Source organism: Marmota marmota, unplaced genomic scaffold (assembly GCF_001458135.2).
Source record: "Marmota marmota marmota unplaced genomic scaffold, marMar, whole genome shotgun sequence".
NCBI classification, from domain to species: Eukaryota; Metazoa; Chordata; class Mammalia; order Rodentia; family Sciuridae; genus Marmota; species Marmota marmota.
In genome coordinates this window covers 13,824,997-13,842,241 of record NW_025999869.1, presented here as the reverse complement: position 1 = coordinate 13,842,241, position 17,245 = coordinate 13,824,997, and positions in this window count along the sequence as shown.

Genomic DNA, 17,245 nt, shown 5'->3' with positions numbered 1-17,245 from the left:
GGAGGTCTCTCTCTCTCTCTCTCTCTCTCTCTCTCTCTCTCTCTCTCTCTCTTCTCTCTGTATATATATAAACGAGTCTCTCTCTTCATGTATTTAACTGTGGGTACACGTGCGTGTGTCTGTGCGGTGTACATGTGGTCTGCATGTGTGCGTGTGTTGGGGGCCGCCCTCGCGGGCAGAGCGGGTGTGCGCCCCGGAGACAGCCAGCTGGGGTGCTGTTTGTCTCGTGACTTTTCGTACCTCTTAAGCCCCTCCTTGATCTTCACTGAATGATGGCACTTTGATGGGGTTGGAAACAAAGTCAGACATTAAAGATCATTTCTCCTGTGCGCCTTTGAGTACTTTGTGACAAGCGGGGCTTTGGGGTTTCTGTTTCTTTCCTTCCCCTTCAGGTCAGAATGGATTCTGGGTTTTGGACGATCATACAGTGAAGCTGCACGCAGGGCCCTCCCATGGGTCTGTGGACAATAGTTTTGCTAGATCCCCTTGGTCCCAATTCCTGTTTTGCCACAACTGCCTTTCAGCAATACATAGTGGTCCCATCCAGAGAGAACACACAAAGGCCATGAATCTGGACCCCTGTTAGCTCTGCAAATACAACTTCAACGCAGACCAGACCCACTCTCACTGAGAGATAAGAAAGTCGAGTGATCCTATTCAAGAGGGACAAGGTCTAGGGTGGTCTGCCACCCTTCCCTTGTCCAGACCATCAAGCTCCACCTCCCTTTGGGGAGGATGGGAGAGGATGGTGGAGTGCTCTGGGCTCTTGGAAGGGGACTTGCCCCATATGTGGGTTGGATTTGGAAGAATTTGCATCTTCCCAGTTTCCCATCCTATACTGTGGACCTACCCTTTGAAATTTAAAAGCCAAGAATTTGACACTTTTTGTCTGGCTTCCCAGTGGGCACTTACTTCCAGCTGATTTGGCTGGAGTCTGAGGCCCACCACCACCACCAGTTAGTTCACTAAAGTGTGGGTGGAAGGGGACACAGGTGCAATTGGTTCCCAGTCCCTCTCTGACCTCACCAGACACACTGGCCTGTTTGCTTTTCTTCAAATGGGGGATAGCCTGGCTCCCCCCTCGGGGCCTTTGGGCTTGCTGTTCCATCTGCCTAGAGCCCCTTTCTCCCTCACATCTTTCACCTCTCTCCTCAAGTGTCACCTTCTCGGAGGTCACCTGGCTTGACTTCCCCATTACCGTTGCCACCCAGCACTCCCTACAGCCCTCTCCACTTTCCTTTTCTCCATAGAACTAATCACCACCTAGCCTACCCTTTTGAAGGTATTTACATGTGTGTGGTCTATCTCCCCACACATGTTGGAAATGTGCATTCCCTGAGGGTAGGGATTTCTGCCTGTTCTGCTCAGTTCTATTCTCAGCACTTAAAGCAGTCCCTGACACATAGTAGGTGCTCAATAAATATTTTCAAATGAATGCGCATGTAGTTTCCTGCCCTGAGTGTGGAAACAGCGATTACACAGAGTGCTATAGGAACACATGCAGGGGGTCTTCCCTCTAACTTAGTGGAGGTGGGGGACAGTTCTGATGAAGAGGAAAGACATCTGAAGAATTTCATCTGGGCCTTTGCTGCTGAACCATGCTGGTGTTTCCAGATCAGTGCTCTCTCCCTTGTCCCTTGGCAAAGGTAGGAGTTTGAGGCCAAGCCTCTGGTCCTGGTTTGGCCTCTAAGTCCCTGCCCCTCTCCAGGCTACTGTCTGTCCTGGGCCAGACACAACCTTGAAACTCTGCAGGTCTTGACTTCCTATTCTCTCCTCAATGCACAATCCTCAGAGGCAAGCTATTTGAGGAAGAAAACCTCATTGGGATTAGCAAAGACAAACGGCATTGGCCCTGCTGATGGCCTCATTCAGACTGCGTCTTCAAGAGAGGCATCCAAATCTGCCAGCGACCAAAGAAAAGTGCTGAAACCTAGGGACTGTCCTCTCCTATAGTGTTACCTGCCGCCTGAAACCCAGCAGCCACTGACACATGTATAGTGCCTCACTCACTCATTTGTTCTTTCATTCATTCAACAACTATCTTCAATCACCTTGATCTCCTTTGTGATCCCACTGTCTCAAAAGAGAATAAAAGCTAGTCTTTGCTCTCATGACAGTTTCAGTCTGAAAGGAGAGATAGGACTGTCACTCAAAAAAACATCTTTTAAAAAACTGTGCACAAAGTAGAAAAAAAGTTTATGTAATACGGGTTAAACATTAGAACCACAGAGTCAGAACTGGGTGAGAGTCATGATTCTTCCATTTACTAATTGTGTCTTTTGGGGCAAGTGGCTAACTGAGGGTCAGTTTCCTGCTCTCTGAAGCAGGAGTAGTTATACCGTCTTAGAGGGTTGTTAGGAAGATCAGTTATGGTAGGGCATGTGACATAGTGCCGGGCACATGGTAATTGGTCAGTGAACAGCTATTGCTATTACTAGGTGCCACTGGAGTAGGGCTTTGGGAATTCAAGGTTTCGTATCCATCTGCACAGAATCAGAAAAGACTTGTGGAGGAGATGGCATCTCAGCAGGGTCTGAAGGATTTGGCAGAGCAGACGTGGGCAAGAGACAGAAGCAGAGGAAACAAGGGGAAATGGGGCTGCGGAAGGAAGCCAGAGGAGGTCAAGGCCTCCCTAGGAGCCACACCAATGTACATGGAGCTGCCTAAGATCTGCAAATAGAAAAGGGAAGACAACCAAATTGTGTTTCACAGGGATTGCTGGGCAGCAGAAGAGAGTGACAGGAGAAGGGACTCCAGGCTGGAGTGTGTGTGGGGGGGTGCTTGTCCGAGGCCATGATGACAGGCTAGAAATGAAGATCTGAACAAGGAGGATCTAGAGAAAGTGAGAGGTAACAGCATAGGTGTCCAGAGGACTTAACCAAGCAGTTCCATGTCCATGGTGCTGCCTCATCACCATTTTCTTATGATAGGCTGAGCAGGTACAAGAATCTCTGAGGCTGTAGTAAGTTTCTTTCCCAGGTCACCAAGCTAGTGAAGGGCTTGAACAAGACTCTACACTGCCTGGCCCCAACCCTGAATTTTTTCCCTCTTACTAGATTGTTATGTGACTGATAGATTCCAATGTCCAGAAGATATCAGGGGAAAGTAGCAGGACAGCCTGGTCACTAAGGAGTGGGACTTGGGGTCAGACAGAGCTCAGTTCAAATTCCTGTTCTGCTACTCACCAGCTGTGTGGTCCCAGAAAAGAGTTCTAGCCTCCCTGTGCCTCAGTTTCCTCATTGATAAAACAGGCACAATAGTAGAATCTTCTTCACACAATCACTGTGAGGAATATATGAGCCAATGTGGGCACAGAAAGGCTGGAAATATAAGAAATGATCGGCCAATGGTCAATGGTATTGGAAATAGCTCAGCATGATCTACTTGGCGGAGATAGGAAAAATCAAGAGTCCTAGGGCTTTTTGTGATTGTTTTTGGTTTTCGGCTTTGAGAGATGTTTCCAGCTAACTGGTGGGTCAAATAAAGTACTGGATACAATCTTGGGAAAGGCTCCCTCCTCAAAGGACTTTGAATCACTGAAGTAGATACAGTGCTGCTTCTGGGCCTTAGTGACAAAGTCTAATCCTGCATTGGAAACAGGAGGATTCTGCTTGGAACAAAGCAGGACTTGAACACAGTGAGACCCAAAGGGAAGATAATTCCATCTAGCCCTTGAGTCTCTGAGGCTTTGGGAGGGCTGGGGCTAACCCTGAAGGAAGGAGAGAGCTCACAGATGCACCAGGAACAAGAGCGGCAGAAGCCACTCTTATGGTTACTTCTAATGAAACTTGCAGGAAGCAGTTATTAGGGAGGTAGTGGGAGAAAAGGAACCCGCAGGGGCTCACAGAACAATTGGGGAAGACTTTTAAAGAGAACCTGAGGTTTCACAGATGAGGACTACTAGACAGGAAATAAGGATTAGTCAGTTTAGGTGACCTAATTTGCACCTCTGGCTGCTAGAATTAGAGTCAATTGGGAATGAACTTTTTTCTTTTTGTCAGGAATTGAACTCAAGGGCGGTCAACCACGGAGCCACATCCCCAGAACTTTTTATTTTTTATTTAGAGATAGGGTCTAAGTTGCTTAGGGCCTCACTAAGTTGCTGAGGCTGACTTTGACCTTTCGATCCTCCTGCCTCAGCCTCCCAAGCAGCTGCGTGGAAGGAATTTTATCTGAACTGCCACTTTGGGGTACTGAGAGCTGGGGCTGTGGTTCTCAAACCCAGAGAATAGGAGGATCATTCAGGGAGCTTATTAAAAATATTGAGGTTGTCACCACCCTCAGCCCCTTCCATCTGTTTTAGCAGGTAGAAGACCCAGTAATCTGAATTTTTAGGAAATGTTGCAATTGGTCCATGAACCAGACTTTGAGAAGCAAGGTACTCCAACACACATGCCAATGGGAAAGGGCTAGTTTTCACGACCCCCTATCCCCCATCCCTGGGTGGCTTACAACACCTACTGTCTTCTGGGACTGACTTTGCCAAACACTGAATTGGAAGGGTGCTCCTCTCTCCCCAAGCCCATATGTTGTCTCCAGGTTTTAACTTTTACCTAACCTCTGCCTTAAAGCTTCAGAGAGCCTAAAATGGCTTCAGAGAAATTCAGCCTCTCCTCTGGCCAAGTCGATGGACATCCACACCCGTGCCCAGGGCCAGAAAAGAGCCACAGCCTGGCCTGAGGACTAAAGAGATGGCCCTGGGGAACTGTTTCCAGAAACCAAACAGCAATTGCTTTCATAGCTTGTAAGTCATCGGAAAGGTTTCATCTTCCCTCTTTGGAAACTCATAAATATTTCCTAAGGGTTTTTGAGTTTTCTGCTATTGCCCAGAGCCCTGCTCCCAGGCCCCGGGCGAGGCCACAGGGCGCGCCCAGGTGCGCGGGGTTTCTGCTGCGGGCTCAGCACCAGGCTCCGCGGCGTCTCCAGCTGCGTGCCGCAAAGAAGGCGAAGCCTCCTGGGCTGCTTCTCGCCCGCTGAACAGGGCATCCTTTTTCCATACGTGCAGAGACTGAGAAACAGTTCTGTAGACACTGCAGTGACCGAGACCGCTCCACGGCGCTTTCCCAAAAGCAGGTGCTGCGAATCCGACCAGCTTGGCGCTGAGGCGGACGCGGGCGCCACCTGCTGTCCAAAGCGACTAAGCGACGTGAATGTAAAGAAGTGAAGTTGCTTTGCAATTCAGCCTGGGCGACTCAGCCGGGGTTTCCCTGGTCCCTCGCTGGAATTTCAGCGGCAGCTGAATATTCTGGATTTTTTTACAGTAAGGATGCATAACCAGGAGTCTGTGTGTTGACTTCAAGGAATCCGGGACTCCTTTAAAATGTTATATGGGATTTTTCTAGAAAAAAAAAGTTGCATATTTCATGACTGACTGTTAGGGACTCTGAACCATGTGCCCAGCAATGTGTAAGTCATTGCTGATAAGTGGCAACCAAGGCGAGCTGTCACTTCTCGGGCTTTGCAGTGTGTGATGGGCTGAAGAAACACACACCCCCGCCCATTAGTCCACATTCTACTCCCCAGAACCTGCGGGTGTTACCTTGTAAGACAAAAGAGGCTTGGCAGACTTGATCAAGTTCAACATCTTGGATGGGGAGATTATCCTGGATTGTCCCAGCAGGTATGATATCACAAGTGTCCTAATAAAAAGGGAACAAAAGGAGTGAAATGGCAGGATGAAAACAGAATCAAGAAGGACAAAAAGAGACTTTTGAAGATGCCAAGCTGCTGGCTTTGAAGGTGGGGAAAGGTCGAGAGCTAAAGGATGAAAGCAGCCTCGGGTGCCCTTCAGGGGCAAGGAAACTCCCCACTAAAGGCTCCAAAGACAGCTGGGGCCATCCTGACTTTAGCCCATTGAAACAGATTGCAGGCTTCTGGCACACAAATGTGTGTTGCTTTAGGCCAAGAAGTTGGTAGTGATTTGTTAGAACATCTTTAGGGAACTAATGTACATTTTAGCAGGTATCAGCGTGGCATGAGCCCCACACATACATAGTGCCATTCAAGGCTTTGATTCTCTCTATCGCTAGCCCTTCCCCTCTGCTGGACAACTCACTGACAGAAAATGCAGCCACCACTAAGGCATTGCATTTACCCAACTCCCCTGAGCCAGAAAGGCAAGCCCCCCTCTGATTCCCTTTCCTGAGTTTCGGGCCCAGTTGGGAACATAAAACTCAAATTGTATTTGTCTACCTGGGATACCAGGGACACCCTGCAAGCCATAGGTCAAACCTGGAACATTGCCTGGAACCCAAGCTTAACCAAACAAGACAGGATTGAAAACATTTTTTTTTTAATACAAGAATTTCTAGATCAAACAAGAGACTTCAAAGAAATTTCCCTCTCCCTGTAACCATTTGCAATGTGCTTCCCAAATATCCCAGGTTATACATTCACTCTTCATTGCCATTAGGGATATTTTGGTGGGAACATCCAAATAGCTCCAGATTAAGAAATGGGACACGTTTTGTAAGCAATGAGACAAGGCTTGACTAATTGGGGGTTTCTAGGCAGAGGGGAGACAGCAGCAGCGTCAGCTGCTGGTAGAAGCAAGGCAGCCCACTTCACATGGAAGAGATTAGAAAGAAAGCAGAGGGCAAGGAAAGGAGAGAGTTTAAGAGCCCAGCCTAGCTGGCCGGCCACTGAGTGCAAGGAAAAACACGGGCAGGGTAGCCTGGGTCCTGGAAGGTCAAGAGGAAATCTTTTTAAAATATTTAAATAAGTGCTCCTAAAAGAACATAAGGAAGTAAAAGAATGTTTATTGCAGTATTGTCTGTAGCAGGGGAGATCAGAAATGATGTAACTGTCAATCAATAGAATAATGCTTAAATTATGCCATGGATGTTTTGAAATACTACGCAATGGTTTTTAAAAATGACGTGACTCCATACATACTGACATGGGAAAGTCTCCTAAAGGTGGCGGACACTGTTGAAAAGGCAGATTACCTAGCCCTACGTATCATATATTTTAAAGCTGCATATTTGTATATATGATTCCCAGCAGAATCAAGAATGACACTCCAGGAAAGGGAGAGGCAGAGAAAGTTTTCTATTTTGATTCCATACATTTTCTCAATCTTGGCTTTTTTTCCTCAGATAATATTTTCCAGGTTACTCAAATATGTTTTTAATTGTGATAAGATACTCCTAACATAAAAATTTCCCTTTATACCCATCCCAGTGCCTGGGAAAAGGAGAGTTCCCCTCTCCACCCCCCAGCTGGTTTCCAAGGACCTAATTCAATGTTGACTCTTATCTATTGGATTGTAAAGGATTTTCCCAAGGATCTAACTACTGTCCTTTGAAGTGCAAATGCCTCTGTGAAGATGGCTTTTTAAAAAAAAAAAAAAACTTTTCTCTTCCTTTTTAAGGCTGAATAATATTCCATTGTGTGTATATATATCACATTTTATTTCCCCATTCTTCTGTTGATAGACAGTTGGGTTACTTTCACTTTTTGGCTACTATGAATAATTCTGCCATAAGCATGGGTATTTAAATCTCTCTTTGAGATCCTGCTGTCAATTCTTTCTGATACATACCTAGGAATGAAATTGCTGGATCATGTGGTAATTCTATTTTAAGTTTTGGAGGATCCTCCGCAGCGGTTTCACTAGGGGCTGTGAAGTAGGAGACAGGCTGGACTTCAGGGAATTGGCAGGAAGCAGGTTTATTAACTGCAACAGTCCAGTGGGTAGGGGGCTTTCACCACAAACAATCAATCCCTCTGAACCCCGAGTTCAGAAAGTTTTAGAACTTTATAGCCAATGTGTAGAGGGAGGGGCTCAGAGGCTCACAATCTGCAGAAGTCCGCATAAAAGTAGAGCTTTTTTTTTCCTACCATTCAGGGCAATAAACTCAGGCCAGGTTTTACAAAAATAACCCCAAGGACACTCTGTGAAAATCCGTGCCTGGGAAAGGGAGAGTTCTCCTCCCCTTCCCCACCTAGCATCTGGTTTCCAAGGACCTAATTCACCATTTACTCTTATCTATTGGATTGTAAAGGCCTTTCCCTAGGATCTAACTACTGTCTTTTGAAATGCAAACACCTCTGTGAAGACCTTGAGGTAGTCTCCCTTAAGTACTCTGCTTCTGCAAACAGACCCCCTGCCTGAAAACTCTTTTGCAAAGATCCTTGCTAATGGTCTAAGAACAATTATGCTGAGAGTCTCTGGAGAAGCTTAATTGTGATTTTCTTTGGAAAAGGGTGTACCACAGCAATTCTTCCCTTTAAGGATGCTTCCCAAAAATTAATCTTTTAAATTAACCATCTTCTTGGCTTAAAGCATTATATAATGCCAAAAGCTTAGTTGTTGTCTTTCTTTCAACAACTGCTTCTATAGTAGATCTAAGGGTTTTAATAACACAGTGGAGCCAAACATGGGAGCAATCAACAGGTTAACAGCAGAATACCCACTATACCACTTAAGCTTTTAAATCCACCAAGAGTTAAACACCATCCTCCAAATAGGGAGTTTGGATCCCAAGCTTTAATGCCCTGCTAGCTTTGAACTGGCACATGGGAAGATTTTCTTATGTTTTTGGCTGTCTTTAACGCTTGTCCATAGTCATCTATTTGGACGCAACAGTCTGAGCTGTTGAACTTTCCACATATTCTTCCCTTCTCAGCCAGTAGGTAACCTAATGCCAAGTGGTTTTGATAGATATAGCTGCTTGCATCTGGGTCTGCGGTGTGGCTAGGAGGTCAAAGGCTGTGGTAGTCTGATTAATAATAATTTCTAGTACAACTTGTAAGTCAATAATTCTGTTTGGCATGTAAATAAGACTTCTATATCCCCAACTGCCATCTCGTGCCCAGGTAGTGGGACCATAAGTGGCAATAATCCTCTGGGGTGGCCAGTCATCTTCACCCCAAAATTGGTGACCTCCTAGATCAAGTCCTTTCTCAATGGACCTCTCTTTCCTTGGCCCTAGATCCTCATACAAGGAGATCTCTTGGTAACTGGTATGGTTAAAAATAATTTTTTTTTTCTTAGAGGGCTTTCTGCATATAAAATCATAAATCCCCAGCCAGCCTGGGTTATCTGCCCAAAACCACGCAGGTTTCTCTGGCCACCAGGTAGCGTTCCCAAACAATATTCTATTACTTGGGGTTTCACCTACCCATTGGGTGTTGTGGGGTCCAAATCTGCCAAGACCTCTTTACCAAATACTTCTGAGGTGAGGACCCAGCCTTGGGGGCCTTTCAATTTTTAGTTCCATGTGGGTCTTATTTCACATTAGTAGGGAATAAGCATCTAGACAAATTCAAGTCCAGGGTCATTCTTCCCTCATGAGGGCCCCTCCACAGACCCAATAGTTTTGAACTCCAAGGTTTTTAGCAATTCTCTCTGCTAGGTCCAGAAAGAGATTTTTTTTTTCCCCAAGAAAGGAAGGTTGAGATTTGAACTCAACCCCTCATAAACTTTAGCATCAGGGCAAGGGTTTATAGTAGGTCTTGGGACAGTTGGTTTTGGATCACTTTTTATAAAATTTTCCCATGTCAGAGGCTGAAAGTCCAGTGGCCAGCAATACCAAATTCCACTGGTAAGAGTGAAATTCCCTGGCAAGTTATATCCCCCCTTATATTGGGATTCAATCCAAGCCATGTAGACTCTTTGTCCTTTCCAGAGACAGTCATCCACCTAGAGCATCTCTCTGGTGGGACAGGTCCTAAATGTATGTTTTCTATCACCTCTTGATTATAATAGATATAATCATGATCTCCACTGTTGGGGCTCGAGTAGGGCAGAGCCCCCTAAGATTATCAAAGGAAACCAAACTAAATGATAGACCAACATTTTGATTAGTATAGGTTAAACAGTGTAAGTTAACAAAGCCAAATTAATAATACCAAATGAACCTAGAAAACCTATACTGTAAGGGTCCCTCGAAACGTCGGAGAAAGAGACCACCAAGTGACCACTCATGCAATTGGCAGAAGGGGGATTTATTGAACCAGCATGCTGGGGCTCCGTGCCCACTCAAGAAGGGAAAGCAGCCAGAGTCCCGAGCAGGGGCTGAGCACTGCTTAAGTACACTTTTTGGGGAGGGCGGAGGGCTTTGTATACATCAGAACAAATCATCATTAGGCGCGGGAAAATTGAACAACAACTCCTAAACATGATTAGTTCCTTCATTGGCGGGAACAGGTCAGGCTGGAGTGATAGGTCATTCCTAAGGAGGGGGTTACATTCAAACTGATTGGTTCAGGCCCTGCAAGGCCTGCGTGCAACCACACAGACCCCTTCAGTTATTAAACAACCAGACAATCAGGGGAAATGTTTACTGGGCGGTTCTAAGCATTGTCTTAACAGCTACAGAAATTTAACTCAGACCTTGCAGCTTAGAAACTTTTACAACACCTGGTCTTTTACCCTTTAATTTTTACGCTTTAACTTCAATTTCTTTTACCCTTACAATACAAGCAAGATAAAAAAGTATAAATGAAGTTTTGTTACCAAGAGCCCAGTCAGTAGGAATTACTGTTATCAAAACAATAGCAAAAAAGGAACAGAGAAATATACATATATACAGCTAGAAGTAAGAGGCATCAATGCATTACAGTATAAGAACTATCTTAGAGGCTGAAAGAGCCATGTATCCTGGTGGTAAGTCTATCTTCCACTGTGCATGCTGTGCATTGATCAGCCAGCCCCTGAGTGGCTGAAGCAGGGCTGTAGTTTCCTGAAGCTTCAGACATGCACAGGCTAAAGGCTAGTAAGCTTCGGGAGTGACTAGAGCAGGGCTGTTGTCCTTCTGATCCTCAAGCTTCTCCAGTGCTTCCTTATTTGGATGGTCAGCTTCATGGGCGTAGCAGGGTCTGGAGAGCACTCCCAGTCCACAGCTGCAGGCTTGAGTCTGGTGTAATGAACCCAGGGACGTATCTCTGAAATTGCTGCTGCAGTTGGGGTGGATAAAATAACAGTGAGAGGACCCTTCAAAACAGGTTTCAGGGCTGAATATTCCATTCTTTGACCCAGACTGAATCTCCAGGCGTGAAGGAGTGTGCATCTGAGGTCAAACTTACTGGCAATCTTTCTCTAACCGTTGGTTGAAAACCTCTAAAGTCTTCCCTAAGGCCTGAAGTTGTCATCTCAGGGTTAATTCTCCTATTTCTCTTAAGTCTCCCTGTAATCCTGTGATAAGTGGGGGAGGCCTTCCAGACATTATCCCATAAGGAGAGAATCCAGTCTTCCTAGTGGGAGTGGATCTAATCCTCAACAGTGTAATAGGGAGAAGTTCACCCCAATGTAATGAGTCTCCTGACACAGCTTACCCCATTGAGCCTTTAAAGTCCTGTTCATCCTTTCAACTTTACCAGAACTCTATGGCCTATAGTCAGTATGTAATTTCCATCTGATATTTAAACTCTTGGCCAATAATTCTATCACCTCTGCCACAAAAGCTGGCCCATTCATTATCTGAGTCAATAGTTATTGGGATATCAAATCATTTCTCAGAGGAGCATCCTGGCTCCCTCCCTAGACTTTTCAATGCAGGTTGGAAAAACTTCTACCTAGCCAGAGTAAGAGCATACAAAAACCAAAAGATATTTATAGCCCTGTGAGCATGGTAGTTCAGTGAAATCTACTTCCAAGTCCTCAAAGGGTGCTTCTCCTATAGTTTGGATTCCTAGTGGAAACCTTTTCCCTTGGCGAGAATTGTTGTAGGCACAAACCTCACATTGTTCACTGATCACCCAGGAGGTGCTTGTGATCTAGGGGACATAGAAATGCCGATTCAGAACAGTCCGAAGTGCCAATATATGTTCCCCCGTGGAACTGTCTGGTAAAAGCAAGGGCTAGTCCTTCAGGAATGGCTACACAGCCATCAGAAAATCTCCACCATCCTTTCAGGAGATGCCTTCCTTTCTTACTCTTAAACCAATTACTTTCATATTGGGAATATTTTAGCCCCCATTCTGTTAGAGGGTCAGGCAGAAGGACCGCTTTTAAACCTGGGACTGGATTTCCTCCCTGTTTCTTGCCTGCAGCTAATCTGGCCTCTCTGTCAGCTCTCCGGTTGCCCTGAGTAACCACAGTGTTTCCACTTTGGTGGCCTTGGCAATGTATAACCACAACTTTCCTGGGAGCCCATGCTGCATCTAAAAGATTAAGATTTTACTGTTCATATTTTATGTCTTTTCTTCCTGAGTTAATTAGCTCCTTTTCTTTATACAAATCTCCATGAACTATGAAGGGTGGCAAAGCATATTTTGAGTCTGTGTATATATTTACCCATATTCCTGCTGCCAATTGAAGTTCTCGGGTCAGAGCACCCCCCCAAAAAAAAAACTTCAGCACAAAAGGCTGAAGTTCCTGAGACAGAGGTTCTGCCTCAACAATGGAGTCCAGAGTGACCACTGCATATCCAGCAAAACGAACCCCATCTTTTATGAAACTGCTTCCATCTGTGAAGTACTGTGCATCAGGGTCCCTGAGGGGCTGGTCTGTCAGGTCTGATCTGCTGGAGAACACTTCGTCCATGACCTCAACACAGTGTGATCAGGGCATCCAGGTCCAATGGGCAGCAAAGTTGTTGGGTTTAAAGTCCGGATGACTTCAACATGGATACGTGGATTTTCACTTAACATGACCTGGTATTTGACCATCCTCTCATTACTCAACCAGTACTGTCTTTTGTGGCCTAATAATGTCAAAATTCATTGAGGAACCCTGACAACCAATTCTTGTCCCACGGCCAGTTTATCAGCTTTCAACACCAGAAGGGCTATGGCTGCAAAGGCCCATAAACAAGGTAGCCAGCCCTGGGCTACAGAGTCCAGCTGTTTGGACAGGTAGGCCTCTGGAAGGTGCCATGTGCCAGCATTTGAGTTAAGACTCCTATAGCTATTCCAGACCACTCATGGACATACAGAAAGAAAGGCTTCGTGAGGTCAGGGAGTCCTAGTCCAGGTGCACTGGTGAGTGCTTGTTTAATATCATCAAAGGCTTTTTGCTGTGTTGGCCCCCATGTTAGAGAATCCTGTTCTCCCCCCTCTGTGGCTTCCTAGAGGGGTTTTGCCATAACTGAAAAGTTGGAGATCCATATATGGCAGAATCCAGCAGTCCCTCCAAAAAAACTCTTTAATCTGACAATGGGTTGAAGGGACTGGAATTGAGCAGATCACCAGTTTCCTCTCGGGGCCCAATGGCTGTTGTCTCTGAGTCAGATAGAAACCAAGGTACTTGACTTTTTCTTGACATATCTGGGTTTTCTTCTTTGAAACTTTGTAACCAGCCTTACACAGGAGAGTGAGAAGCTGCCCTCTCTGTTTGTTCTGGCCAGCACAGATCATATTAGAGCAATGTGCACCCACATTGTTTTGCAGGAAAGGCGTTTAAGTCCAACTGCCGCAACATGTGACTAAATCATTCGGGGTCATTCCAGGTGAATTTGGGTTGGCACCAAATAACCACACCTAGACAGAGAAAATACCTTTGTCTTGGGTTTCTTCAGTGAGGGCTCCTCTGCTCCTGCTTTCACAGGGAGGCAGAAAAAAGATGAGGAGGACATTCTGAAGCCCCTTTTTATTGAGAGGAAGACACTTGAGAAAGTTCCACCCCCAATGAGGCGGGCTTAGGTTTCAGGGGGTTGAGTCTAGCTTGTCTTGTGGTCAGCAGATTGACTGACATCTTGGGAGGCCACACCCATCTCAGGTGCTGTGTGGGGATCACAGGCAGAGCAAGCAAAAAGGACACATATGTCACCAGCCCAAACAGAGAGGCAACTTCAGTCCAGTCCACTCATGTGCTCATGCTCAAAGTTCACACACACACACACACAGCCCACTGATGGCCCTCCACAGCCAGTGCTGTCCCAGAGATGGTTGGTGAGTTTTTGAAACCCTGTGGTAGCCCAGTTAAGGTCAATTGGCCTTTGTTCCCATTAGAATCTTCCCACCAGAAGGCAAAGAGTGGCTGACTGTGTGGTGCTAGTTGAATGCAAAAGAAGGCTTATTTCACATCCAGGCATGTGAAATGTGCTGCCTCCACCGGGAGCAGACTTAGGAAAGTAAACGGATTGGGGACCATAGGATGTAAGGTGACTGTGGCTTGAGTCACTGCACGTAAATCTTGGACTGGCCAGTAATCACCAGTTCTTGGTTTCTGGACAGGCAAAAGAGGTGCATCCCATGGTGATTGGCAAGGCCTGAGAATCCCATGTTGCAAAAGTCTGTCCAAAAGTTTTTGAATTCCAAGTTGTGCCTTATGAGGACTATGACATTGTGTCAGGTGTACCAGTATGGCTCCCAGTTTTAATTCCACCATCACTGGGGGAATGTTTTGGGCTAGGCCAAGTGGATTGCCCTTTGCCCGAACTTCTGGTACTTGGAAAAGAAGCTCTGGTCCCTGTTGTGGTGCCTTTACTAGACTGAAGAGATGCCACTCCTCTTTCTGGGGAATTGTGAGGATTAAAATTCTTGCTTCAGGTTTTCCCAATGATAAGGCTGCCTGGCCTCTTGCATCAAAAGTTATCTGGGCCCAGAGTTTTCCCAGCAGGTCCCAACCCATCAATGGCACTGGGCAATCTGGCATGTACAGGAACTCATGGGTCACTTCGTCGTGGCCTGCTAAGTTGCAATGCTGGGGCAACAGGAAAGGATGACGAGCTTTGTTGCCTGTGGCCTCTACAATTGTGGTCTGTTTCTTTGAAAGTGGGCCCACAGGTTGGGTCACCACCTAATGGTGAGCTCCAGTGTCCACCATAAAGTCCATAGGTTGGCTCCCTATGGTCCTATTCAGACCATAGGCTCCTGGGGGCCCAAAGGAATGGAGCCCAGTTGGTCCCAGTCCTCATCATAATTTTCCATGGCTGCCAGTCCCACAGATTTCTCAGGGGCATCAGATAGGTGTTTGTGGTGTTGAGTATCACGGGGGACCCATTTGTAGGGTTGGTATGGCCCTTGAATGACTTCACCTCTCTTATCCTGGGAAGGAGTAGCAGCAGCCCAATTGTCCTCCTTCAGTTGGGGACATTCACCTTTCCAATGGCCCTCTAGACGGCAGTAGGTGCACTGGTTTGGTCTCAGTTTATTCCTGGGGTGAAGTGGTTCTTCTAACCAGATCCTCCTCTGGCCTTGCATTTGGCCCCAATTTTGATATTTGCTTTGGCTCTGCTCTGGTGGAACCCCCACTTTGGGTGACTCCTAGACTTGCAGTAAGGGCAGCTGCAAGGAAATTCATCTTCTTCATCTTCTGATCTGCTTCTTGCTTGGCCTCTTGGTCTTGACTGATGAACCACTGGTGGCCACTTCAATCAGCTCACTGGCATTCTTCCCAGCAAAGCCCCCTAGTTTTTGTAGCTTTCTGCAAATGTCACTCTGGGGCTGTCCCACAAAGGCTGCATTGATCATTCACTGGCTGTCTGGTGCCTCAGGATCAAAGGGAGTGAAGAATCACAAGGCCTCACACAGTCGTTCACAGAAGCAGAGCACTTCTGATATCCTGTTCATGTTTAGGGTTTTCCTTCCTCCTTCTTTAGGCCTCTTATGAGGGCTACTTGATATCTCTTTATCTTTTGGAGGTCTTGCTCTTTGTTGGGGCCCCACTCTGGGTCAGTATCAGGGACCTGGGCCTGGGCATAGGCTTGGATGTTGCCTTGTGCACATGGAGCATGTTCCTCTAGACATTTTAAAGCTATTAAGGTCATTTGTCTGTGCTGCTTTGTATTGAATAGAGTTAGAAGGAGCTGGCAGCAATCCACCCAGGTAGGCTGGTGAGTCTGCATAATGGATTGCATCAAATCAGTCATGGCTGGGGCTTCTCCATGTAGGGGGAATAGGATTTTTGCAATATAAAAGATCAGTGGAGACGAAAGCCTGATACATATAAATGCATTGTCCCCCTCGAACATTTATTTCCTGGTCAACACAGGCAGGCCCTCTAGCCTCTCGTAGGGGCATCTGGAGAGCTCTCATCTGGGTTGTGGCTCTGGTCTTAGGACAGGTTTTCATCTTGGTCTCGAGGGGTGGAAGAGGAGTTTTTTGTCCTGAGGAAACCTCTGGCTCTGAGGACACCATGGAGGAAGGAGTGGCTGGTGTTGAAGGACCATCATCTGTTGCCTCTGGGGACGAGGGGTCTGAGGGGCAGTCTCTGTAAGGTTGGGTAGAGCGCCACGTAAAGTGGTCAGTTCTCTTCTGGCTCACTGGGCAAAACTGGTCCTTTTCTGTCTTTTCTTTGTCGGGTTTTCTCTTTTTAGCGGCCTTCTGTTGGGTCTTAGAGGCTGCTATGCTCCAATCTAACAGCAGCTTGGACTGTCCATCTAGACAGGTTTTCAACCAAGGGGCTGTTTCTGTACTATCTCTTGACACAATCAATATAAGAAAACTGGCCTGGGTGTCCAGGGATTCCAACAACTATTGAAAGGACCTCAGCAATGACTCTGTCATCTAAAGATCCTTCTGATGGCCAGCCCACACCTAGGGTGGGCCATTCTAATTCACAGACAGTATGCAACCTTTGTGGGATGAGTTTCACCACATAGTCTCCCTTAAAACCCTTCTTAAAATTTTTCAACATACATTCCAAGAGATTCAAGGAATTCAGTTTACTTTGTGTGCCTCCCATGTCCTTATCCTACATCGGCGTCACACATTTAGGACAAAACTCCCTTCTGCCATCTCTGGCTGTTCCCCTTGGCGGGATTTAGGGTCCTCTTAGCCTTGCAGGTCAGTATCAACCCCAGACCTGGAGCTTTCTGCCTGGATGGTGGAATCCGCCATTGACTGTATGAGGTACCACGGAATCATGGGTCAGGACACACTTTCACACCAACATAGAGTAAAATCTCTACACCACCCAAATCCCCCAAATTCCACAGGCTCCAAGCCAAAAAAGGGAGTCAACGTTTCCCCTCTGCTGGCTGACCAGAACAGAGACTACTGGGGAACTCTCTAGGTTCTTTCCCACTCCAACCCCTTTTGAGGGTACTCAGGACCCACAGAGGCTGATCAAGCCTCTCTTCCACCTGCTCAGGCCTCTATGGGGAAGTCGGGAGGGCGACCACTAATGGATCCGGGTCCTGTCTGTTCAGTTGGGCGGTGCTCCAAGTTCCCTAATCCTGGTGCCTGCCTCTCCTGGGTTCCATGGTGCTCCAGGGCACTGGGTGAGTCCTTCCTTCGTCCTTCAGTCAAAGAGTCACCTATGTGGGCTAAGGGGAAGCCACACCCCAGAGACAAGAGAGGCAGAAAAGCTGTCTTTACCTCCTTGGTCCCATTTGGGTCACCAAAATGAAGTAGG